This window comes from Anser brachyrhynchus (assembly GCF_964034855.1).
Source record: "Anser brachyrhynchus genome assembly, chromosome: 1".
NCBI classification, from domain to species: Eukaryota; Metazoa; Chordata; class Aves; order Anseriformes; family Anatidae; genus Anser; species Anser brachyrhynchus.
This window is the reverse complement of record NC_137694.1, coordinates 200,308,441-200,335,123: the sequence shown is the minus strand read 5'-3', so window position 1 is coordinate 200,335,123 and position 26,683 is coordinate 200,308,441. Positions and strand designations below refer to the sequence as shown.

At 49.4% G+C, this 26,683-nt stretch overlaps 1 long non-coding RNA gene across 4 annotated transcripts; it reads left to right on the top strand.

The window, feature by feature from the left end:
* The first annotated feature begins 335 nt into the window (after positions 1-335).
* LOC308194386 lies at positions 336-26,683 on the top strand. 4 transcript variants are annotated; one of them, XR_013950488.1, is made up of 5 exons: positions 336-22,063; positions 22,285-22,370; positions 23,020-23,803; positions 23,999-24,126; positions 25,698-26,683. It is a non-coding gene; the product is annotated as an uncharacterized lncRNA (long non-coding RNA). The 4 variants fall into 4 exon arrangements; XR_013950489.1 differs by having other exon boundaries at positions 336-22,079; XR_013950490.1 differs by having other exon boundaries at positions 336-22,370; positions 26,440-26,683.

The window sequence follows — 26,683 nt, the reverse complement described above, 5'->3', positions numbered from 1 at the left end:
CCGCCCGCCCCGCCCACCGACCGGCGGGCCGGCCAATGGGAAGCGCCCCCCGCCGAGCCGCCGGCCAATGGGATGAGGCTTCGGCCGTTGCCATCTCCGGGCAGCCTGGAGGTAAAAAAAAAAAGGGGAGGGGAGGGGAGAGGGGGCGGGGCGAGGCCGCGTCTCCGGGCAGCGTTGGGGAGAGGGGAGGGGCCGGGGGTGGGGCCGGGGGTTGGGAGAGCCAATCGGGGAGGGGAGGGAGGGAGGTATGCAAATGAGGAGGGGGAGGCTCCGCCCCCTCCCCGGGGCTGTGGGGGGGCGGGGAGGGGGGGGGAGGGGGGGGGAGGGGGGGGGAGGGGAGGGGGTCGCTGTCTGTGTGTCGGTGTGCGGTGTCCGTGTGTCTGTCCGTGTGGGGTCAGTGGGGTTTACCCGGCTCCACGCTGCCGCACGGAGCTGTAGGGTGTCACTAGGGGACAGGAGAAGCCGTTGTCTGCTGGGGTAGCTGGGGTGCAGGCCCCTTCTGAGGCACAAACCCCCTTTTGGGGTGCCAAACCCCTTATGGGGCACAGCCCCCTTTTGGGACACAAACACGTTTTGGGGCACAAATCCCCTTTTAGGGCACAAATTCCTTTTGAGGCACAGACCCCCTTTGAGGCACAACCCCCTTTTTGAGCCACAAATCCCCTTTCGGGGCACAAACCCCCTTTTGGGGTGCCAAACTGCTTTTGAGGCACAAACCCCCTTTTGAGGTGCCAAACCCCCTTTTGTGACACAAAACCCTTTTGAGGCACAAACCCCCTTTTGGGGCACAAACCCCCTTTTGGAGCACAAATCCCTTCATGGGGCACAACCTCCCTTTTGGGACACAAACCCCTTTTAGGGCACAAATCCCTTTACATAGACCCCTTTCTGTGGCACAGACCCCTTTTGAAGGAGAAACCCCCTTTTGGGGCACAAACCCCCTTTTGGGGCACAAACCCCATTTTGTGGCACAAACCCACATTTGGGGCACAACCCCCTTTTGTGGCATAAATCCCTTTTGGGGCAAAAAAAACCCTTTTGGGGTACAACCCCCTTTTAGGACACAACCCCCTTTTGAGGCACAACCCCCCTTTTGGGGTGCTAACCTCTCTCGTACATCGTGGCATCGCTGAAGTTTCCCTTCTCGCCCTTTCGGTTTGCGGCACGCGCACCTGGGCGTTAATGCGAGCAGTCCCGCAGACGCCGACAGCCCCGCTCAGTAAAAGTTTACGCATTAAATATCGGGCGCTATGTAATGCCTATCTCGAAAGATTATGGTAAGGAGGATTTCACCGTGTTATGGGAACTGAACATTACAGCCCGCTGAAATTTCTGAGAAGATTTACGATGTCGCACGCATTGTTTTCAAGATTTCTCCTGGCAAAATAGCTGCAAATTGCCTGCTCGGGGAGCCGTGATCTGCTTTGTCTGCTTTTATCCATGGGAATACCTTCTGTTTTTGCAAAACGAAGCGTTGTGTAATTCAGTCAACTGGCTGGGCTAAAAAGGGCACGATGAAATTAGCAATTTACATCTCTCAAGCTTAAGGAGATTAATTGAACCCAGCTCCGGCTGTCTTCGAGAACTCCCGAAAAGTTTCTCAGAGCAAACTTCTCCACCAGATGCAAAACCAAACCCACAGCAGCATCCTCTGCCTCTGCCACCAGCTTCCGAAGGAATCTGTACCTGAAGCAGAGCTGCTTTCAGCAGGCAGGCAGGCACACCGAGCCTAGTCAGCTCAGCGTGGAAAGCGTCCAAACACCACGGTCACAGGCAATAACGCACGGCGCTTGGAATAATAAATAAATGTGAGAGTATTCGTTTTTCCCAAGCAGTGTAACAGAAATGGCATCCCGACGTGAGAAGCCCGTTTACCCGAGCACAGGTACTCGCCGTGCTGCGTTTGCATCCCACATGCTGCAGCACGGCGCTGTTACAGCCCAGCAGACAAAGGGAAGCCAAACAGGTTAGTTTCCACCGTCTAATCTGAATGCAAAGCTAAAATGTAAGTAAACAACACGGAGGATGTAAATGGCTTTTTATTTGGGGCTGAACTCCATTACAATGTTATCTGAGTGAGAAGTTTTAAAGCAAATGGTAGAGGAGCAGAGTTACTGCCACAAGCAGCAGAGCTGACTCCTTAGCACACGTAAGATCACTTCATTTGCTGTCAACGTGCCAGCTTCAAAACTCAAACACATTGGTGAGGCTAGTAGCAGGCGAGTTTGAAGCACAAGGAAGAGAACGGGTTTGATTGAGTTAATATTTAACGCTGGGACATTGGCAATTATTCAGATTTCAATAACAGCATTAATTTCTTTTATTCCCACGGCGGCAAGTAGCCATGACTGGGCATATTCAGAAGCATGGCTGGGTCCCGTTCCTCCGCGCTGAAATTACTCCCACCTCGAGTGACAACTTCGGAGCTTTAGCAAAGCCCGTTAAAAATGGGAACATTTTCCATTCGCCAAGTATGCGAGTTAGGCTGACTTGTAAGGCGGCTTAAATTTGGAGAAATTGGATATCTCGTCTCTGTTCCGCCACAGACGTCTTGTGAAAGGAGGCGGGACGTATTGCCCAGATCCCTGAAGTATTCAGTGGACTAACTCTCGCTTAAACCATAAACACTTAAGTACCATTGTGGCTCTCAGTCTTGCCTTTCAGTGCTGTAGCGTCTGAGAGCTGTCAAGAGAAACATAAGCCTTGAAAGTGTTTCATTGTTTTTGGAAACAATACAGTGAATGGAAGTTGACTTAAATCTTTTCCTGCACCCCCAAGAAATCTCTTGGATATCTTTTCTGAAGCTCATTTTTTCCTCTCTGTTTTCCCCAAATGTTTTAATGCCTAATGAAAATGAGAAACACACTTAGCAGAGCCAAATGCAGCGCGCATCCAGTACCAGAAAATCGGTGCGCAGAGAAAATTTCAAAAATTTGAAGATACCCGAAGTCTTTGTCCAGGTGCAGTGTTTTGAAATGAATTGTGGGGATCCATGTGTAAAATGTGTAAAAGGCCATGTATGTGCCCAGCTTACACCATCTGCAAAGTCCTGCTGCCCGCAAAGACGTGTGCGTGTGCGCGGCCAATTTTAAACCCTCAGCTTGTTCCATTTCAGGCTAAACAAGTGCGTACGTTCTGCAGAATAAAAGCCTTTCTTTGTACAGACTGACTTCTTGGTGAGCATGGCCACGTTCTTGAAAGTTCTCCCTGTGAATCTATTTCTCAAAAGAAGTATTACGAAAAGTATTCGGTGCTCCCTCCACAATTGTCTGGCAGCTTTTAGGATCCGGCCGTACATCCCTTGCCATCCAATGCTGTGCGTTCCCTTCAGTTTTTGCCCAGACACTGAATGGAAAGGGAAAGCAGAATCCTGAAACGAAGAGGTGATTTAATTACAAGCAGCCTGGCATGTTGACCTGCCCAGAAATGTTAAGAAGGTGGTGAATTCTGTAAACACCACCAGTCCTTTATGCTGAGATCACCTAAAGAGGCTGCCAGTTATTGCCATGTATGGGAAAGGGGGGGATTTTTTTCCTGACGGTATGGAGCACACTGGCTTCAGACCGTCACAGAGACCATCACAGCCTTCCGGACGGATTGCTGACCTGCCGAAAGAGACCTGGTTTAAACAGACTTTTATCGCCAACAACCGTAACTTTTGCAAAGTTCAGGAAACAAACAGTAATGCAACACAAGGGAGGAACACGCTTCCAGAGGAAGTAGGGATTTCTCCGCCTTCTGAAGGAATCGGATGCATTTTTGGTGTTTTTGAATGAGCACTTACACCGTGGTGTGACACCAGCTTTGAGCTCATGCTGCGGCTGCCGTATTTCTGCTTGGACCTTCCTAAGGAGAAAGTTGAGAGCTGTATGGTGCATCTCCGCTGCCTCTCAGCAAGAATCACACCCAGCTGCTGTCAGCTGAAAACCAAGCTGGTAAATCAGACGCTGATCAGCTGTGTCCTGGAAACGTCTGCCTGGCCACAGTGCGCATGCAGATGCTCCAGGAGTGCTCAGTAGGTCCACACGGTTCTTCCCTAAGACATGACCGTGCCGTAAAAGTGTGCAGTGCTTTCATTGTCCATACCTTAATGCAAAAGCTTGATGCTTCTTGGTTGGATTGGCAAGGTCAGTGCTGTAAAATTGAACTAGTTTCGCAGTGAATGTGTTTGCAATTCACAGACCTCCAGCAGCTTGGGGAGAGGGGAAAGGAGGGGGCAGCTGCCACGCAGTAGCTCCGAATGGATTGCTGCAGGACTAGAAGTCCCATATGAAATTAAAAGATCCTCAAATTTTGTTCAGAAAAAAAACAATCAGGAAAAAGAGGGCACGTGAGCACCTAGCTGTGGAGCCTCACCCACTCTCCCTGTCTGACTGAAGCTATAAAGCGCGGTGCGAGCGTGAGACAGGTGATTGGCACCTGTCACAAGCCTCACATTTCATGGGTCCATGAATCATTCAGGAAAGCCATACGAAACACGGATAGATAGGGAAATTGATGTGGTTTCTCAAAGGCCAGAAAAGGCAGCACGTTCCCAGCACGTCGAACAAGTGACAGCCCTGCGTTCATTACCAGCAGGCTTAGGGCGCCCATTTAGCATTGCTTGCGCTTGATTTGTGTTACACTGTTAGAGGAAGCAGATAAAGTTTGTGCCCCGACACTATGAAATGACTTCCCATCCTTAAAATTACGCATGCTAATTTGCAAAATGAGTGCTCGGGTAATTACCTGAGAGAGTCAGATGTGACAGTCTGTGGAATTCTTCCTCGAGGGTGGGGGCGCACACCTTCTGACTCGCAGCATTTAAACCCCGTATAGATAAAGCACTCAAAATTATGTTTATCATAAGAAGCAATTACGGCCTGGCCCCGGAGAGCTGAGCTCCCTGCCTTAATAGGCCTTTTTCATATCTAATTTCTTTGATGGTTACGTAACTCTAAAAAACATTAAATCACCACCCAAACAAGAAGTCCCTTCTCCTCGCTCTCTTTATGTTCTTCTGTGGTTTGCATGATAATTCGCTAAATATATTTCAGCATGTTGTTTACTTCACTTAAGCCTTCTGAGACCACACTGGCCGGCGTTATGAGACTGTAAACAGGGATCATCCGGAAAAAATAGGTTTTGCATCAAGTTAGCTTTGGAAGTATTCAAGTTAACTTTAGAGGTATTTTGGCTCATACAATTTTGGGGAGTGATGCAGCAGGGAAATTTTTAAAAAAAGGCCAAAAAGCGGGGCAAAGGTAGCTTCGCTAGTGGTCTTACCCCTTGATTCAGGAGAATTATAAATAATTCTGCGTAATGTATTCATGTTAGCATCGGGATAGTCCTGCTGAGCAGATTTAATGACCGCAGCAGGACTAGCTTTGGTGATAGAAGCGCCTTTCCCCTCTCCAGCCATGGCAATGCCGTGCAGGTTGTCAGAGCACGCACTGAACCCCGCAAGCAAATGCTGGCAAACAGCTAGTGATCCACCAGGATTTTGTTACTTCCCTGAAGATGCCACCTGACTGTTGACTTCAGACTCAAACATCTCTAGTCTTGAGTGCGTTGTTTTGTACCCCTGAACGTGGGCCGCTGCTGGGACATCTCGGAGCCGGAGGTGCTCTGGGTCTGGGCTCCCTCGGCCCCCAACTACATCGCCCGGTACTGGAGCACGCAGCCTAGCCCCAGGAAGAATTTAGGCTGGTGGCAACCACCTCGAGCCCTCCTTTTGCAGCCAGGCTACCATGAAGCCATGAGTTCAAAAGCCAAGGAGCCAAAAAGAGGGCACGCAAGAGGGAGCTGACCCGGATGCCTGCTGGTTGCGGGGCAAGCTGGAAATGGAGGTCTTGCTGCCTGTTTCCTTCCACTGCTTTGGCTCGGTTCTGTGCCTGGCCAGTGCAAACTGCACAAATGTCTTTGTCTTGCTGAGAAAAAATAAAATTTCTCAAGCAACAGAACTTGTCTGTTCCTCTTTTGCAAATGAAACACATGGTACGGCATGATGCCACGTTAAGGATAGAGCTGATCAGTGAAATTAGCTTCCTGTATTCACTGACAATGTTATGACTTCCATTATTTTCACAACAAATACAAAACTCAGCAGCTTTTGGGATATGGCACATAATTTAGGTCCATTTCCCATTGAAGCCCCCGAGATATGAACATAAGCATGTTGGAAGATCAGGCTGAGTTATGACACAGTTTTATTCTTTGTTTCTGGACAAAGAAGAGCCGAAGTGCTGAAAGATTCGCATCTGTTACGAAGTTGGCTTATTTTGATTTTAAAATGTTTTTACCCTGTTTCATTATTTTTCTGAGGGTTACACCCTGACAAAGCAGGGTGTCAGTGGAAGCGGGGTCTTCTCAGAAGGTACCACACTTAAAAGCAATTAGGCGTGTAAGCGAAGGCACTTAGCACATGGGATCTTCCCCAGCAAAACAGGCTCCGCGTTGAAGGCTCGTTTGCATGGCGTGTTTCTCCTTTCATCGAACACCATCGCCGGGATGCCAAGAACATTCTTGGACAGGAGAAGTCCCAAATCCTGCAATTCAGCCGCAAACAAACACCGCTCCGGGGGAAGCGGCTGCGTGCCTCAGACGTGCAAACCCGCGCACCTTGGCACCTCCGCCTCCCCTCCCGCGAGGCCGGGCAGTGCCTCCGGTCATGTACAAAAAGGCAGAAACCAGACCGGGCCCGGCCATCTGGTGCTGCAGAGAGAGGGGAAAGGAGCCACAGCTTCTGCTGCTTCCCTGGACCAGCACCAGCCAGCTCCTCTCCTCCCCTGTCTCCTCCAGCCTTGTCCGCTGCCCGGTGGAAACGGCTGACTCCTGCTTCCAGGTTTGCCTCTGAAGAGACTCTGCCCTATTTCAGGCCGGCTTTGCAGAAGGCACGAGCCCTGTTTGTGATGCCGTGAGAAGGGAAAGGGAGGGTGCAAGCAGCTCGCCTCGTTCTGCTGGCAAAGCCCTGGCAGCCACAGCTTCAGCAGCGGCGCATCAGGAAACGGTGGAACCTGGCTCCTGTTTGGGCGAATGCATGCATAATAACTTTGCATCTTGCTTTGCTAACTGCCGGCTACGCCTGATCTCACCGAACCTCAGGCACGCAGACCTGGATAATTCCCCTTGCTACAGAAGCATTTTTATTGATACAGATTCAGGAAAATGCTGGACAGCGGGATCACAGAAACAGCTGGTTTGTAAGCAGATGATGCCCTTCGTGCAGCACAGGAGAATGATCTGAGATGGAAAACATTACAGGATTGTATTTCCACAGCAAGGTCATGTTTTAAGAATTTTATTCGTCCTCATTTCTATTAAAATGTCCTTTTACAGGGAGAAATAACTTCTTTTAGTTATGTTATATTGCTCTTGAAACTTAACTTTCCTCTGGCGGGGCTCTATAAATCACTGGAAATCATGGATTTTCTTATAAATGGGTTACAGATCCACTTACATTTTTGTGTTATTTGGCTCCATCAATTCAGAAACAGTATGGGTCAGATTCGTCCCTGGCAGAGCTCCATCCCCAGTATTCTTATTTGGAGAACGCTGGGCCGAAGCCCCCGCTCTCTGCTTTGTCGAACGACACTGAGAGCCACGCCGCTGCAATCGCTGCGGTCACGTACCATTAACACCGCCGCACTGCCGGGCAGAATGCAGCCCTCTGCTTAAATATCACTTTGATCAAGTGAAATAAGGAAAATATTGCTGAATGTAGCCTTAAGCACATTACTTGTTCTGCCGAAAGATCTCTCACTCTTGGCTTAGCTTATTTCAGGGGAAAGAGCGTACCTTTAGGTGAAATAAGACTCAACAGGAGTCGGTGAGACCCAACGTACTGCGGTATTAATAAACGTATATTTGTGCTGAAGCATGCTAAGCCATAAGGGCTGGATATAAATATCAATGTCTATTGAATTTCTGGAAGAGATGGCTGGCGGTAAGCACGCTCGATGCCGTTCAGCAATATGCAGCCCCTGTTTACACAGGGGCTATTCATAGGCACGTTCCTGCTGGTGGGCAGGGAATTTGCCTCTTCCCAGCCAGTTTATGAAAAGCAAATTTCCCCCCCGTAGTTCCCCGGCAGGGGATTTAGATTCCCTTCCAGTTAAGCAGCCGCAATGTGCTACCGTGCAAGCGGTGGGTCAGACAAAAGCGCAGGAGACGGAGCTCCCTGCAGCCTGCCATGGGACAAGGGCAGTGCTTCGTAAAGGCAGAGGTTGTCCTGGCACCTTGAGCGAGGGGCAGCGACGTCTCCCCGCGACAAAACACGCCCCGCACCCATTCGATCAGCAAATGTGTCACGGGCGGCGGGGGCAAGTCATCCTGCAACAGAAGGATGTGGTTTGTAAGCGGTGCCTGCAGTATGACTAAGCGAGGGGAGGCAGAAGAAAGTGACTGGGAGCTGTTTGTCCGTGCGGCGGGTGGCTCGCGAGCCTGCCAGGTCATTTCCTCGGTTCTGTTCTGAGCCACCAGGGGCAGCTGCTGGCAAAGCGTCACCAACCTGCTCGGCTGCGGCTGGGAGAGAGGGGCGTCAGGCACGTCTTGGGGTTGGCAGAGCCACAGCTATCTGCCCCAAAGCAGGGCCGCAGACCTAATTTGTAGTTCTGTCAGACTGGCTCCTCCCGTCCCACCCCTGGACTTGTTTCGGAGGTCTTCAAGCTCTATGAGGTTGTAATGGGCAAGGTGAGGCACTGGAGAATTAGACCCCTTCTGCCTCCTGCTCCCCCCTTTCAGGGCTTTTTAGACGTGGGCTTCCTAAAGTACGTGAGATCCATTCACGAAAGGTGCCGAGGAGTGAAAATAAAAGTCAGAAAGTCGAGTTATCTCGGGAGTTATCAAGAACAGTGTCTACCGCTCGATAAGCTGCAGAGAAAGTAAAACCGGAAAATGCTCAAATTGAGGACAAAGCTGATGTGACTGCTGAGCTCCTGATAATGGCATCACTGGGAAGGGCTCAGCACAGCGTATCTGTAGCCATCTGAGCGACTGACGGAAAAACGTTTTATTCTTCTCACCACGAAAGGCAGTGCAATAGTTCTAGTGTGATCTCATTTTCTTCTGCTATCAACACTTCCCTGCGGTTCGAGCTGGAGCGATTAGCCAAGGCAGGATGTCCTAGGAGAGGTAAAAGGCCTGGTGGGACATTGGCCATCTAATTAGCTGCCACTCTCGTTAGTGCGGGGGAGAAGCTGTGTCAGATTTTCCCTCTCCCTCAGTGGTTGCATCCATCCTTGAAAGCTGTTGCTGCTATCAAAAGAGGAGAATACTTGGGACAATGAAAACCAAAGGCAACGTGCATCTAGCAGTGTCCTGAGCAGCACCGAGAGACTTGTGTGCACTTGTATAAATATGCTTTGGAGGTGAGAAATCCCCAAATGGTTATATTTAATTTTTCTTTGCATTTCTCTTAATGCCTTTTGCCCACGGAGATCCTCAAGTCTGGAGTGGTGAGGCTCTTCCCTTAGATTAAGGAGGAAAACTGGAAAACCAGCTGACCCTGCAGAGGCGAGGACGGGCTGGCTGCAATCAAAACCGTGCTGCGCAGCGAGTCAGATCACAGCAGTGAATCCGAATGACAGAGCCAGACATCTTAAACAAACCCAGCGCTGCTTCCAGGTCTCCTGTGGCTCGGCGGTGCAGCCCCGGCTCCGGTCACCCCTCGGCAAACAGGAGGCCCGCCGGTGAGGGCAGAGGCTGGGCAAGTGCAAGGGTTTGGGCTTCTGGCTGGTGAATACGGGGCCGTCGAGCCGCAGATGAGAAACAGCGATACCGAAACTGGGTCCGAGACAATCGCTACCAGGAAGGTGAAACCAGCGGCGAGGGCGTCAGCCCTGAAACGAAGCAGCGAGTCAGGGAGGCATGTCGGCTTCAGGCACCCGGGAACAAAAGGCCGTTTCATGAGGACGATGCCCTGGGAGCTGAGCTGCTGGGGGGAGGAGGGCAGAAATCAAAAACGAAGGTGGCTGGATATCAGTGGACAGGGCGACTCCGAAGCCTGCCAGTCCTCCCAGCCCAGATGAATGGTTTCTTTCTATTTACGTAGATCCCTTTGCAGAAAAACACCATGAGCGTGACCTAAGCAGAGTCACAGACCTTTCGGCGCCTGGGCCCGTTCCCTCCTCCCACTGTGACAAGCAGGGCCAGAGCCGGGTGGCGAAAGGCGTCCCGATGGCCCTGCCCGAGGCACCCCACACCGTGCCCTGCCGTGGCACCCCATAACGTGCCCCCCAAGGCTGCTCCCTGCCCCAGCTTTGCCTTTGCTTTCTCCCTGTGGCTCGCAGGGAGGACACGTGGGGGACATGTCCCCACTGCCCACCCGTGCCACCGAGCTCATCCCTGCCCTGTGCCATCACCCACATGCCTCTGGCCCCATCCAGCAATTCCCCTTCAAAGGCCGCTGCCCTTGTTGAAACCACACTCATTATTTTGGTTCTTTGTGTGGGATGAAGGGGCTACACCCCCATCCCCACTTCAAGAAGCGGGATTCGGGCGAGCCATAAGACCATAAATTTTGGACAAGGCCTCCTGCTGCTGCAGAGATTTGGGCTATTAACACAGCCACTGCCATGAGAAGTCCTTATTTCCGCTGTTGTGAATGAAGCAGATCCTCGGATGGCTAGCATATTTGAAATGTACAGAAAGGAGCAGGGTGACCGAGTGGCTGCTTTTCATGAGCATGTGCAACGGGCAGCACTTGGCTGTGGGCCACGCTGGTGGGCACCTGGTCACCTCTGCTGCGGCTTCAGAAGCGCAGAGGATGGTGAGAGACACCAGTGGGCTCCCAAAGTATTCAGCGGGTGCTGCGGTTCCACTGCTCCCCTCTTACATTTGTCCATCACAGAAGAATAATATAGGCAAAAAAGAAAGGCAACTTTAAAATTTAATTTTAAAAGTTCAGGCTTTTTTTTTCTTTCTTTTTTTTTTTTTTTTCCAAAAGCCAACAGCCTCCTCCTCTGCAGCACATACCCTCCTTTTGCCATGTCTTTCAAAATGCCTCTGCCCTTTTGCTGTTCCTTAAGTCCAATTTCTCAGCTTATTTTGGTGTTAGGAGCACGGGGAGTGAGCAATGAGGGAAGAGGCGTGTTCTTCCCTGTAGTTCGGTGCGTGTTGGCACAGCGTCACCAGCAGCTCTTGGGCAGGGCTGGGAATTCCTGCACTCATCGTTTGAAATCCTGAGAGGTCAGGGGCATAGCTCAGGTACCTGGGTTATGTAGGATGAGTCTAAGCTCTCGAGTATGTCAGTATTCAGAGTTTACTGGGCCTGAGCTGTACATTCCCCCACTAGCCTAGGCATCAGTATCCATGTGAATACTATGGAGTTGTCTTGTGCCCTCCCTGGTGCTGCAGTCAGCATGGTCTGGGGACATCCCTTGGCTCCTATGTTGCTCCACTGCCAAGTCCTGATCCCCAGTAGCATACAGCACGTAAGGAATCACCAAGGCTCCCCAGGGCTCTGGGCAGTTCAGTCCCTAATGCTCAATAAACACAGGCACTTGAGGCCGCCATTGATAGCCTCTCCCCAGCCCTGGGCCTAGGGCAAGAAGATAACCCAAGTCTTGTTTGGTGTCCAGGTCTTGGTGCTGGTGAAGTCTTGATGCTGGAGTCTTGATGCTTAAGCTGGAGAAAGCAGGAGACACACTGCAGTGGGGACTACTTTGGTAGGCATTTAATGCCCTGTGCCTCAGTGGCCCTGCTTCAGAAAGGAGGTTGTGCAGGTTGGTAATGTGGAGATGACCGGTCTGGGTTTTAGCAGACAGAAACAGAACAGGAAGGGTAGCAATGAGTCCCAGACCTGTCCTTTCAGCTCTGAAGGGAGCTGAAATCCTCCATCAGCATGATGTTTGCCCCCCCACAGCCGGCCTGCCTGCCCCAGCCCTGGAGGAGGCAGCTCCTGTGGAGAACACCCCTCCCAGACTGGAAACCCTCCCGTCCGTCCTCCCATTTCCAGCTCTGAGCACTAATTCCCGTCCCTTTTGTGATCCCGGAACAGCCCTTTGTCAATCGGAGTGATTATTTATACAGACAAATGAAGTTAGGAAAGAGCTTGATATCTTTTAAATTGCATCTGCTGAAATCTGCCCACAAGGGACACGCTGGAGAGAAAGCCCCAGAAAACCTTTGGCTCTCAGCGCAGAGATCTTCCACCACAGCCACCCCTTGAGCCGTAACTCAGGGCCCTCGTAACTTCATGAGGAGAAGCCCCTGCCCTCCTACACCTCGTCACCCTTCGTCCAGCTTGCCCCATGTCTGTGACACAGCTGGCGCTCCAGCCACCGCAGCCTGCAGTGACTGATGGGCCGAGGTCCATGTAAGGCCCAGGCTTTGCTTCTCTTTGTGTTTTGATTCTTGTTTGTATGTTTGCTTTGCCTTACATTTGCAGAGTATCTAGCATTCTTCTCAGGTCAGCAAAAAAACTTTCAGGTGACCTTTGCTTGGTCTGATTCAAGACCTAGATGTGGGACTAATTTTTGAGGCAGCTCCAGCAGTGTCCAGTAAATCATTTAGTTCCTGCAGGCTGATCATCCTCAGCTCAGACATACACCAGTAGGCCAGAAGAGAGAGAGGAAAACAACCCCCCCGCCCCCACACACACACACCAACGTGAATATAACAGAAGTGAGAGCAATGTGGAAAAATAAGGGTTCTAATTTAGTTTCAAACATTGTTGGTATTTTGGAGACAACCTGAAGATGACCAGGTTGTACTCTTGCAGTACGTGAGATCCTATTAAACTCTGTTCATATTTTATTAATGCCAAAGAGCCTCAAATGAAAATGGAGGCCTATTTTTTTTATGTGGTTTTCAGACCTTGAGGGTTCTGTGTTGTTTCCTTGTCGTGTGTTTCTAGGGTGGCATGCTGTAACCCAAGGTGCCCATGCCACCAGGTGGATGTTCCTGCCCTCCCTTGGTGCCAGGGTGGGCATGTGGCTGCACCAATGGTGACCTGACCCAGCCGAAGGCAGAGCCCTGTCGCAGCTGTCTGCCTGGTCAGAAAAGCAGCACTTACCACGTCTATCTCAGCTAATTTGAGTGAAATTCATGTGTATTGTACCTTATCCCTTTGTTTTGCTCCAACCTGCACAAATTCCTGTGAAGTCTGAGGCATGGCTGAGACCTGACTTTCCGAAGTGACGAGTACCAGCAAGTTCAGCTGCTGCTTGGTGGATTTGGGAGTGCTGGGAAATTGTAGGCAGAGAAGCAGGAGTCATGTCACCTAGCTTTGATCATCCAAAAGTCAGGTGCCACATTTCGGCTGCTCGCCTTCTCTGGCCACCCCGCGAGCCAGGGGCCCTCCCTCAGCAGATGTTTTGTCTCATCTGTTTGAGACACTGTGGACGGAGAGAGGCACCGCTTCTCTCCGCTGGCTTGAGAGGGCTCGTGACTGAGGACCTCCAGCAGTGCTCGCCTCTGTCCCCAGTCAGGGAGGGACATTGTGTGGCTCTCAGGACAGGTGCTCAGCTTTTCGGCCAGGCCAGGCCAGGGAAGGGAGAACAACACTGTGGGGCTGTGCCGGCCACGGTGGGGTTGCAGACCTGGGAAACTGAGCTGGCTTTGTGCTGACGTGAAAACAAAATCTGCTCTGTTGTTCACTGCGAGGGATCGCATGGGCTGTTCTCTGCCTGCCTTCACGGAGCAGATGCAAGGCCTCCATTTTCTGCTCACCTTACAGGAGGGCTGAAGATAAACATCTGCAGTTTCCTGGGCTGAGAGTGCTAAAAGCAAATGCCACCCCTGCTCAGCTTCTCAGATGGTTGACTAAGCACTTTAAAGGTCCAAGTTATATTTGGAAATGAAAAGATCTTTGTCCCAAACAGAATATAGCTTGTGCACTGCTGAGACCGACAGTCACTAAAAGCAAGCACATCTGCTGATGCAACCTAATTGCTGTTTTGATTGCCCAGCCATGACGGGGCATAAAAATATTGTCTGCCTACAAAAAAAGAATGAAACCTCACTTGGCCATTTTGTGCCCAAATACCTTGGCATCCAGCCCTGCAGAGCTAGAGTTGGGCAATCTGAATTCAAAAATTCCCCAGTGGAACCAGCTCCGAACAATACAAAGCTGTGCCTGTCTGCCTGGGTGGACTATTTTCATGGCTCTGAATAAAAACCATGTCTGGAGCACTGCACGTTTCTGCGGGGGCTGTGCACGCAGGCAGGCACGCTGCCCTGCGCCTGGGAGTTTTCTGATGGAAGCGGGCAGAGGATGGGTCCCTGCTGAAGGCCAGGCTCTGGAGGCTCGCAGGCTTTCTGCTTGCCTGTGGACAAGTCCCGGATCCTTGCAAAATGCTGCTAGGAACATTTCTGAAGAAACACGACAGGGCTGAAGCTAATCTCTAATTAGGAGAGACCACATCTGCTTACTGAGGAGCTTTTGGGCCCGTCTTGCTCCAGCACTGCTCACTGTGGGAAATGGGAGAGCGACCTTCTCAGCCGCGGGTGTCAGTCAGAAGGACATGTCTTTCACTTGATTCTGATCAAAACCAGGCATTGTACCTGACTGTTGTCTATCAGTATGAGTTTTTACCGAGTTATACCGGTATGACCACAGCCATTGTCCTGCTGTCCTCCCTGCTCCCTGCCCGTGCAACCTGGCCATTGCTCAGCCCCAGGTGCCATGCGACAGCCCCAGCCAGCCGGATTGGGATGGAGTGGGGACCCCACCACGACCAGCACAGCACAGCAGGATCCTGCTCCAGTGCAAGCTTTGTGGGCCAAATCCTGCCTCCTGCCTTCCAGCTTACCCAAATTTGCCTGGCTGTAAGAAGTAAATACATGGGTAGGAGTAAGCCGTGGAGGGAAAGATAAAAGATTGATCTTTCCCTCCCATTAAAAGGGTTATTGATTGAGCTACCCATTTAATTGCAGCCTGTCTCCAGCCTGCTCCTCCACTGCTTTTGCATTTTTCTTCTCCCATAGTGGATCCTTTCAAGTCTTTCTTTAAAGAGGGAACCAAGTGCTTTCAGGCAGCTGTCAGCCCAGCCCAGTAGCAGTGAAGGACTCCTGGATGCTCCCTGGCCACGCTCGGTGCTGCATCTTGCAAAATCCCCGAGATCCACCCCTCCCTCAACACAAAAACCCCAGACCAGCTTAAAAAATACCAGACTTTTGTTGTTGTTGTTTCATATTTGGGGTTTCTTAAGTTCCCCTTGACGACCAGCAGGTTTCACATACTCAGTGAGTACGTGCACTGGCACCAGCTCTTGCATGGCTCTGACAGCAGCATCCCACTGAAAACACTGGGGCTTTGCAGCTACCTGATCACCAGCTGAGAAAAGCATGGGAAAGGCAGGCTGCTCCTTCTCACAACCTGTTAGGCAGACCTGGGCACTGCAAAGGTGGAGTCTAAAATCAGTTCTGAATTGCAGATTTTTCCTAAACTATGGGAATGTGTAATCCTGTAGTCAGAACTGTTGATGCTGCTTCCACCGTGTCTCCAGGCTGCCATAACCACCCTCTGCTCACCTGCGTGGGTTCTCTTTGGCTTGTCCTCGGCAGTGCCCTGGTCCCACGTAGAGGCTGGCTGAGGCTGACCTGTGCCCCCCAGCCCGGAGGAAGCAGGGACCTGCCTTTGACCATGGCAGGTCTGATAAAAGAAAAGAGAACTTTGTTTTACTGAGTAGACTTTCCTCATGGCCACGAGGAATGAGAGGGATTGACAGAATTAACAGCTTGTGGTGCCCCACCAAGAGCCCTTCGGGAGGCTGTGTGGGGAGTGGGACCCTTTGGGGAGCCCTCCCAGAGAACAAGAGCAGAGCTGCTGAGGAGAAGATCGTGGAATCGTAGAATGTCTTGAGTTGGAAGGGACCCATGAGGATCATCAGGTGAAACTCCTGACTCCACACACAGCAACTTGAGTTAAACCGTATATCTAAGAGCATTGCCCAAACGCTTCTTGAACAGCAACTGGCTTGGTACTGTGACCACATCCCTGGGGAGCCTGTTCCAGTGCCCGAGCACCCTCTCAATGGAGAACTTTTTATTAATTTCCAATCTGAACTTCCCCTGAAGCAGCTTTAAGCCATTCCCCCATGTCCTATCTATCACTGGTCATCAGAGAGAAGAGATCAGAGAGGTCACACCCATTCCCAGTTCAAGTGACACCTCCCCATTAGCAGAAGTTAATCAGTAGTTTGAGCAGATGGACCTATGCTTAATTCCATGCTCAGCTCCAGAGCTGAGACCTAAATAATTATAATTATTATTGTTATTGTTAATAATATAATAAAATCAAAAAATATTTACTCCAAAAGAAAGCAAAGCTTAGAAGTGGCAAAGTTTCAGAAGTCATCTGTGAAAACTTTAAGGCAGGATTTTGTGCCAACCATTTGCAAGCATCCCCAATACTCCCAGTGCCATAGGGGAGACTCGGGGAGGATGGGCACCTCAGCATTGCAGCCCAGGGATCGTTCACCTTTGCTGGGTTCTTTCATTGCAGTAGCTGGAAGCCCTGGGAATTTGCTGTACCGATGAGCCGCGTGCCTGGGATTCAGCAGGGCAAACTGCCAGGGGTAGTGTGCGTGAGCCGACAAGAAACAAGGAGACCCACCTGGCAAGTGGGGGCTGCACTGGAAACCTGCCTGGTTTCTGTCAGAGCATTGTCAAAATCATCCCATTCCCAGTGTTTTCTTTGTGTCAGATCAGCATTTTCAGGGAAGAAAAAAAAAAAAACAAAAAAAAAAACACCCCATTTGGAAAGTTTGCAGCCAGCATTCAGCCCGATAGCAGTATGCCCCTGGCGATAGCAAGTCTCCAAAAGGAGGTTTTAAAGCCAGCTCTGCATTTTAGACAGGGCTGTAGTGAGACTGAGGAAGGTGAAGCAGATCAAAGGCGTTTTGTTCCACAATCTGATCCCAAAACAAAATGCTATAGATGATAGTCACTAGGATTCGGCAATGACTTTTTAAGCCAAAGGCACCTTATTGATGCCCTCAAAGCAGAATCAGTCCACCTTCCTCAAATGCAATGCTAACTCGGGGACCTGGTACTTCTCCACCAGCCATTACCCACCACAGTGGATGAAGATGCAAAATGTAAGCCTGCTCAGTGAGGTTCTTCCAAAATCTACAGCATCTCAAAACCACCTCCAGTGCACAGTCCACCAAAGAAAATGAGGACTGTGTTGCCTTATGAATTTGTTCTGCCACCAATCAGTCTTATCCACAAAAAAGCAACCCCTTCCTCCTTACAGGCACCTGGCTTTGCTGTGCGATCGAGACCATCCAGACTTACCAGTCTATCTAAAACCAGAAGAAACCTCTGCTCAGGATTCTGGGTAGCAAAAAGAACACAGCCTTAGCACGAATGGAAAACAGGTGGTTTACAGAGCGATGCACCTCAGCTCCCAAACACTGAGGTAGTGGTTGATGCATGATGTAAGATCCAGTTTTCTATACTCCGCTCCCAACCCAAAAAGGAGATCTGAACACTCAGCTGCTGGCAATCGCTGAGACATAGCTGCTTTGATAAACAGCAAATTTCCAGCTACCTCCTCAGTTCCATCATTTCCAGGCAGGCTGCACGTGCCGGGGCTGAGCATGTCCAACATCACTGCACTGGATGAGAACTGATCTGATGGTGCACATGGGCAAATGACACGCTAAACCCAGTGTCATTTCATGCTGAAGTTGACATTTTCTCTCCTATCCAACAAGAATCTTCTCTCCATGATCAGTACTCCCTCCTCTTCTGCCTTTAAGTCATGGTATACTGTTGTATCCAATATTATTCTCATGCATGGATAACCAACTACATCTATTTGTTGGGCTACAGGTGGCTGATTTTCCTACCAACAGAACATTTATTGCAGTTAACTAGGATCTTTGGGTGACATTTATATGGCCCAGCTTAAACATCTATGGACACATCTATGTCTGAGCTGATTACCCTCGGCTCCTCACATAGTTGTTGGGAGAAACCAGCAGTTTCAGGATGTAATGCAGCTGGTTTATTTTAGACCTGTTATTCAGGATGACTTGAACTGAAACACCCAGAGTGATCTAGGTCTCTAGGTGAACCCCATCAACGTGTCCCAACACTCTGAGATACTGAGAAGATGAACTGAAAAGGGCCAAAATTAAACTCTTGTCCAGGATCTGTATTATCTCTGCTGTTTGTCATTACCTAATCTCAGGATGCCACAGGGACTGAGGACACCAGATTCCTGTATGGATGGGTCCCTGTTATTGCACCAGTGATGGCAGCCACTGAGGACATGCAGCTGTCAAGCAGAGAAATATTTCATGGAAGTATTACAATGAGATCAGATGAGGGCCACGAGGATGATCAGAGGGCTGGAGCACCTCTCCTGTGAAGACAGGCTGAGGGAGTTGGGGTTGTTCAGCCTGGAGAAGAGAAGGCTCCGGGGAGACCTTACAGCGGCCTGCCAGTACCTAAAGGGGGCTACAGGAAAGCTGGGGAGGGACTCTTTGTCAGGGGGTGCAGTGATAGGACAAGGGGGAATGGCTTTAAACTAAAAGAGGGTAGGTTTATATTAGATATTCAGAAGAAATTCTTCACTCAGAGGGCGGTGAGGCCCTGGCCCAGGCTGCCCAGAGAAGCTGTGGATGCCCCATCCCTGGAGGTGCTCAAGGCCAGGCTGGATGGGGCTTTGGGCAACCTGGGCTGGTGGGAGGTGTCCCTGCCCGTGGCAGGGGGGTGGAACTGGGTGGGCTTTAAGGTCCCTTCCAACCCAAACCATGCTGTGGCTCTGTGAGTCTACAGGTGAGTAACGAGAGTGACCTCCTAGCACCATACCAGAAAAGCACTCATATTTCCTGCCCAGCTCCTGCTCTTTGTCTAACACTGAAGTGCTTTGCAGATATTATTCTACAGCCCCTCTTATGTCCTTCTCAAATCCCATTTCTCACTATGGCCACGTGAGGAGAAACATTAACACAGTCACTCCCCAAGCCAGTCACTGGCTAACACCTAAGCCCTGCTTCCAGTCTCAGCAGTGAGGAGAAACTCCAAACTCTTCATTCTCAGCCTGTCAGGGGTTTCACCCATTCACAACAGAAAGCCCTTCATCTATCCTTTCCCCATCATAAGACCACATTTAAAGAAAGAGAAGACTCCTTGTGTATATAGAAGGCTCCCTAGGGTCTAGCAGTACGTGCTGCTCCTGTTCCTGAAGCTGCTCTTTCTCTCCCAGAAAGCAGACTACATGGATCACAGTAGGAGATTCAGCGCTTAATGAAGTCTTATTCTTCCTGGCTGCTCACACAGCAGGACCATCACAGTCTATCACACAACTAAATCTCTCGACATAAGCAATAGATGATGAATGGGAGAGAGGAAATTTTACAGCCAGGGAGGTATGAAGGGAAGTCCACGTCCTAGATCGGAGTGCCCACGGACTCAGGAACAACCTTACTCACAAGACTGGTGGTAGGTGGGGAGCAGCCAAAAGCAAGAGCAGGTCCTGAGCTGGTTGCTCAGCCTCCATCATCTGGGAACGATCCCTCTTGCAAGCCAGATCCTTTTACTAGTAATCCTCTCTGTTAGCAACAGGCAGGGTCTGCTGTGTAAGGTGAAATAGACTTAAAAATCCAACCTGGTATGGATGCGGATGAAAAGCCGGGCATTTTTTCATCACAGCTGCCACCTATTTGATTTCTTGCAGAAGTCTTACAGAATATCAGAGCTGAGTCATTCCTACGGTACACGGCCAAGCTAACATTTTGTAGGGATATGTTTGGGGAGGGGAGTGGGAGTAGGGGGAGAGGGGGATAATCATACTTCATAATTTCTCATCTTCCAAAATAATCTGTTTTCTAAATGCATTGCTAAATCCTTGTGCTAGCAATCTACCATCTGCACCTTCTTTCAACACACCCACTATGTCGTCTGCTGTCTTGTTATACTGCCAAAACTCTATATACTGCGGGTAGAAGAGAGTCTGTACTTTTAGCTGCTTTTCTTAGGTCACGGGGAGAAAAAAAAAAACACCTTTGTGATGAGCACCAAACAGAAGTGAGCGCATTGCCGTGCAGCTTGCCCTTCTCCTGCAAGCCGTGATGTAATTGCAGCAGCAAACTGGCAACTAAATTTCATCCCTCTGATTCCAGGCAGGGGCTCTGGTAACACCCTCCAGCATCAACTCGAGCTGGAATGTTTTGGGTAATCTCCGGAATGCCTCAATAGAATTATAAATCCATAAATCAAAGCAGTCATTATGTATTTGAATAATATGTGGATCAAAGTCTCAGATTGAGGGCCCCTTTGTTCCCATGCTCTTTTTATATCTTACTCAGTGAGCATCTATTCAATGAGAAACAATTACTGTGAATTTAGAGCAAAAACATACAGTGCTAATGGAGCTCTGAAGACCTCAGCTGGCAAAGTATTTAAGCGTATGCTTAATTTTAAGCACATGAGTGGTAAGATCGGAGTTACACGCAAAAGAGTGGCGTTTGATTCCGCAAAACACTGAATCAGTATCTAAATTTAAGTTATCGACCTCTCAAAATTGAGTCTTTTGGAGGATAAGTCATCTTTACTCTCCCACCCAAACACTTTCCTTGCAGCCTTCCATCCCTGAGGTCTGTGCGAATGCGGCATTAAATTCTGCTCGTCCTACTCTGGTGGTGGGTCTGTCTTCAGCAGAAGCAATTCAAGAAGAAGGAGACAAGGGCCGCTACCAAATTAAACAGCGCAACTACCCTGGGAAACACGACTGCTTTTTTTTTGTCAAAGGGAAGCTGAGTCAGAGCAGCCAAGTGAGTTACAGTGTGAAGGGGATCAGTCAGTGGCGTGGCAGACACAGGACAGGAGTGCTGGATCACCGAATGCCACCACCAGAGACAGCAGCCCAGAGCCTCCTGCCTCCAGCCTGGGGTAATCCCAGCAAGCCCAGGGCTCCTTTTTCCTCTGGAAAGACATTTAGGGAGGGGGGGTCAAAGGCAGGGTTTGCAACAGTGTGCTGGGAAGCCTCTGAAAAGCGGTACAGATGAATACAGGTTATGACTGCACATCCCAGAAAGACCAGAGGAGCGCTGATGGATCTGGAGGGCCTGTTCACACAGCTGTGCTAATGCTTGCTAGGCAGTATCGAGGCCAACGAGGGAAGGATTAGAGATGCATTTTGTTTACACACCAGGAAGCAGGAAAATCCTCTGGCTTTAAACTACCTGTGCCAAACTGCCGACGAAACAAACCGGTCCGGAGCAGCTCCCTTTGATGCCCTCCAACGCTGGGATGCAGCAGAGCCTCGAGCTGGCTTGCTCAGCTGGAGAGGAAAGACGTGGACCTCCGGCTGCAGTGCTGGAGATGCTGCCTGGGGGCACTTCCAGCTGCCCAGGGGCCAGCTCCGTGCTTCGGCCAGGCTTGGTCCCCAGCAGGAAGCCTCCCCCTTGCGACTTGTCCTCTCAGAGAATCACTAAGGTTGGAAAAGAAATTCTTTTCCTAAGGTTGGAAAAGAAATCTCTTTCGCACCATAGAAAGCAGGTATTGTGAAACACTCATCGAGGCAATCAGGAGCACAAAGGAGGATTGCTTACAAGGTGAAAATAAAGTTATTTTAAAAGATAGATGTTGCAAGAGACTGCTAGACTGCGTAAATGGCACTGAGAAAGGCTCCTGCTGCTGAGCAAATGAACCATGGTTTTGCACCACAATCCACTGGGTTGAATGGGAAAGGCTGCCTGGAACTGAAACCTTTCCAAACGGAGGGAGTAAGAGATGGAGAATCTTCTTCACTAGAGAGCAAGACCATTTTGCTCCCGCTTCAACACACACGCTCTCATATACTTAACTTCAGCATGTTCTTAACCCTTACTGGCTTTCAAAGCAGCCAAATCCTAGATTCTCTGATTCTATTAAAAAGTAATAAAACCACCACCAACAAAACCCAATTGCTTATATATCAGCTCCAAAATTTCTTGCCACATTTCTCATAGAAATGCCAGACCAAATATGAGCCCCAAACTGGGCAGCAAGCAAGAAACACTTTCTAGACTTGCGGTTGATGAACATCCTGCAGGCTGTCATGTTTTTGCCTTACAGGAACCTCCGGGTGCAGATGCTGCTGGGCACCTCTCCTGGTGGACACGATTAAACTCTGATGAAAATAATGGTAAAGACTTATTCAGGTCAGCTACTGTAATTTGAGAAAATGCTGTTTATGTCCAAGCTCTTTTTTCCCTTGTACATGTTTCCCCCTCTCTAAATGCTCTTCAGTTTGGCCCCAACTGAGTCACAGATCAAAGCATTTCAGCTTTTGAGGCCAAATTGCAATTTATAATGTCTGTGGTTTTAGCTAATCTGTCTCTGTGTCATCTCATTTTAAATCAACAGAAAGCAGCACAAAATAACTCATTTCAGTACGCCCTGCTGAACCAAGGATTTTAACTCGGGCATCCTCTCACCAGTTCTCCCCGCAGGTAAACGGGGTTTTCTTGCTTTATGTGCGGGTGCTTTGTTCCTATTGTAGGCATCAGTTTTGTAAACAACTTGTGCTCCACTGAGGTGAAACAACTGCATCTCTAAACCCCAGCTAAGACTCTGGTTTGTTTCCCTTCTTACATTTTTAACTGTATCAAAGGGTAGCTTAATGCTGTAAAGAGCCTTTCATTTTTAATTAAGCAAAGAAGGTCCTCATCGCGAACCCACTTGAACAGCCTGGGTTTAAAAGTTCAATTCATGCTGCAGCCTTCTTTATTCTTCGCAGCAAAGACCGTGGCAAACAGAGGGTGATTTGAGTGGAAACCCAGCTCCCGGGCTGCTGAAATCCCTGCTGTGTGAAGCCTTGTTTTGTGCTGATGCTGCTGCCCTGACAACAAAGGGGATCCACCAAAGTAGCGTTAGGATGAGTCACCCCAGGGTGCATCACCCATCCGCAAGCCAGCAGGGGCATCTGAGCACATCTCCCTTGGCCCCACACGCTCTCTGCTGGGCTCTCTCCTGTCTCTCCACGCTCCCCTAAGTCTTGCTGCGTGCCACTATAAGCGACAAGAAAATACACCCTAGTGAATCTAGCGTCCTACTAAAATTTCACCTGTTCATCTCGCCGCCTTCTCCCTTTTCTTGCAGTCTAGCACAGGCTTTAAGGCCAAGCATGGGCTGGCTGGCCCGCTGCTCCTGTATCCCGCTTCGAGCCCGTGGGAGAGGTGATGTGGCACACGCTGGATGGTCGCTGCAACAGCCGCCAGCGACTGCTGTGTTGTCATACCCTGGGAAAGACGGAGACGGAGACACGGACTGCTGGTGTGGAAGCTACCAATTAATGCTGTTGGAGCAGATCTCCTTGAGGAACAAGTAACGCATGAAGCTCCTGCTACTGCCAACCTGGCTTTTGTTTGGGATTGCCTAACTGATGAATAATGCAAGAGTCCAGCCTGCTCCTTTCTTTATTTAACCGCATCGCTCTTCAAAACAAAGCCAACCAAAACCCAGGCAAACAAATATCCCTTCAGAACAAGCAAACAACGTCTGACCTTAAAGCGTGGCTCTGCTGTGTAATGTATGTCGCAGAAAAAGACTTTATGTTCATGGATGCCCAGGGAGGGAAGCACGGCTTTCTGCAGCCAGAGCAGAAGTCCACCCAGCTCAGACCCGGCGCACACTGGTCAATAACAGGCGATTAAGGAAAGATGCAAATTGTCTCCTCAAGGGCAGTCTGAGATCTTCCTGGCCTGGAAGTTACGTGCAGAACATTACTTTCAGCAGTTCTCAGCAGATTTGTCCTCTATGAATTTGTCTACACTTTTGGCCTTCACAACATCTCGTGCCACCGAGTCCCCCAACTTAATTTCGTGTTGAGTGAAAAAGTACATCCACTTGTTTGTTGTAAATCTGCAACATGTTTGTTTTGAAGGTCAGTCTGGGTTTTGGACTGTCACAGATCAAATATAGCGAAAGCTAAAAAAAATAAATTGAATTTTCAGAGCTATTATTTACACACAGATCCTATTCTCCTCAAAATATGACCCAATTTCTTTTCACTTCAGTTGAGTAAGTTAATACTGAGGCTACGTGACCAAAAATCGCTCTTTTATGTTTGACTGTCTAGAGACCGAATCCTGTGCAGGACCTTGTGGATTTTGGTGCTGCAGTCCTGTCCTCGGGGAGTTCTGGGTGCAGAAGATAAGGGTCTCTGAGGAGGAAAGCAAAGCAGGGCTCCCTGGCAAGAGAAGAGAGGTGAGTGCTTTGGAGCAGCTCTTTGCTCCCCTGTTGACTCAAACTCTTGAGTTTTGAGTCAGTTGGTTCCTACACCAATGGAGACTGACCACCTTCTCCCAGTAAAGGGCACCAAGACCATACTGCAAACAGAGGCTGCATGCCACAGCCCCTTGGTCCCCCTTTGGTTTCTCAGCCATGAACACATCTTCCCATCTTCCCCTCCCAGTGGCCCACTGATCGCATCCCCGGACTCACTGCATCCATTAGCTGAAAGACCTTCCCTGCTCTTCCCTGCTCACTCTTCTCTCACCCTTACATCCGTACTAGTCTGCAGACCCCATCCTCCTCTGAAAAACGTGTCCTAAACTGCTTGTGATCCTAGTGGAAATCGTAAATATAAAAAACAAAAGACCAAATCGGTGTCCTGCAGTGATCACATCAGCTCACGGCCTCCAGAGAAACGTCTGCCCAGGTCCTCTCGGTGGCACAGACTTTGCGGTTTGTGGGGCAGCTCGGGCAAGCTCATAATGTCCATGCTCGTAGGAGTAAGGAGAGTTTGTGTCACTGTACTCAGAACGGAGACACGAATTAGACCATGTCAGCAGTACTGCGCTTAAAAGTTGGGGTGTATCTTGGGAAGGTATCCAGTTCATCCAGTTCGGCAGGGGTTAGGGGTGTGGGGGAGGAGGACAAGCGCTCCGCAAGGAAAGGCTAGCCTACCTTTGAGTGTGTTTTACTGAAAAAGAGCAAGTTGCACCCTCCCGGTCAGGCAGAAAAGGAAATAAAAGCTGTGCAAGATGGAGGGGTTCCTTGCATCGCTTTAATCCTTGCCACCCTTGGCTGCTGGAAGTGCACTGCCCTGAGGCACAGCCAGTTTGCACATACCCAGTCTTCTCTTCAGGTCTGACTGTCATAGTTTTACACCCTGAATATAGACTGGAATCAAAAACAGAATTTGAAGAAAATGGAGTTAAAGCAGCTCAATCTCAACAAGCTTAGTCCTGCCCTACAGAAGGCAGTGCCAAAATACCTCTTGATTTCGTTTCTGAGGTTTGCACATTACCATATCCTGTATGGTTCTCCAGTATCGTATCTGGGTGGGTACCAGGGCCCCCATCTCATACACCAGGGCCCAGTGCTCATACAAAAACAGGTGTGCACTGACACAGTGGTGCAGAGAGGCTGCCCAGCGTGCCCAGTATCCCATCACTGGGAGAGGCTGCCGCTGGCTCTGTTCAAGCACCGGGCTTGGTAGCAGGAGGTGGCAACACCCAAGAAGGACAGAATGGGGAGCGCGCACCAAAGTAATGGTTAAGGCTGGAGAGAGGGCAATTGTAGGAGCCCGAGGACAGGGCAGAGAGGAGAATAATCCTGGAGAAGGGTGGAAGAGCCAAGGAGGGAAGCAGGAGCAGGGAGGCAGCCTCTGCTGAGGATGGGCGAGGCGACGGCGGTGCAGGAGGCCTGCCGGTGCCCGTGGCACATGAGACATTTTCCCGTTTTCTCAAGGGGAATTTTCCTTAGCACACAGTACTAGATCCGATCGAGGTTCTTATAACCATGTTTCCTCCTTCTTCTCCCCCTTTTCACAGAAAATGGTTGTGATCTTCTATATTTTCTCAAAAGCAACAAGAGACATTTTCAAATGGTTGATGTATTTGGAATCGGAAAGTTGGATTTTCCCTTTCAAATGAGCTGTTGATTTGGAACATATTGTATGACTTTCAAAATCTGCAGCTACTGGCTGACAAACCACAGCTAACTGTTGTGTGCCGGGAATGGGGACAGAAGAGACACCCCAAAGGTGACATCTGCACATGGACAGGTAGCAGAGCTCCTTTCACATCAGTGGGGAGAAGCAGACAGTTTGAGGGTACAACTCACCTGCATAGGTTGGATACATTGCCCTTTGGTGGGGCCTATTTCTGCAGAGTTTAATGGTGTCTAAACAGCTAGCTCTCATGTCAATGGACATTTGTTGCATTCAACTCAAGCTATGGAGAGGAAATGCACTCCAAGAATCCCAAATATTTGGGTCTAAGTTGAGTTTTGAGATGCTTTTCCAAGTTGACCTGTCAAGGCACACCCTGAAATCAGGATTTTTTCTTTAGCTAAGTCCAGTCCTTGGAACGTCTTCCGTGTTATTTAGTACAGTCCCATCAAATTTCTCCACCATCTGGATGAAAGATGTAGTTATGCTGATACAATTTGCATAAACATAATTATGATCAGTATTAAAGAAATAATTTTCCATTAAGCCAATATGAATTAATTGCTCATATTTATACTTTTTTTTTTTTTTTTTTGAGATTTTGATCTTTTTTCCTCGTTTAGGACAAAGTAATGTTATCATGCCCTTGCCACTTCTGCAGGAAAAGAAATAACACTCTTTGCACGTCTACCCGAGCTTGGAAGCAATATCCTGAGGTGGAGGCTGTTTATATTTGCTAGTAATTGCAGTTGTTCCGCTAATTGCAGGTTGTGTACTTATCAATAAAACAGTTTTATGATTTTTAATCCTGCTAAGTTTGTTGACATAATGCTATCTCAAAGTTGCACAGGCCATTTAAGCCATTGT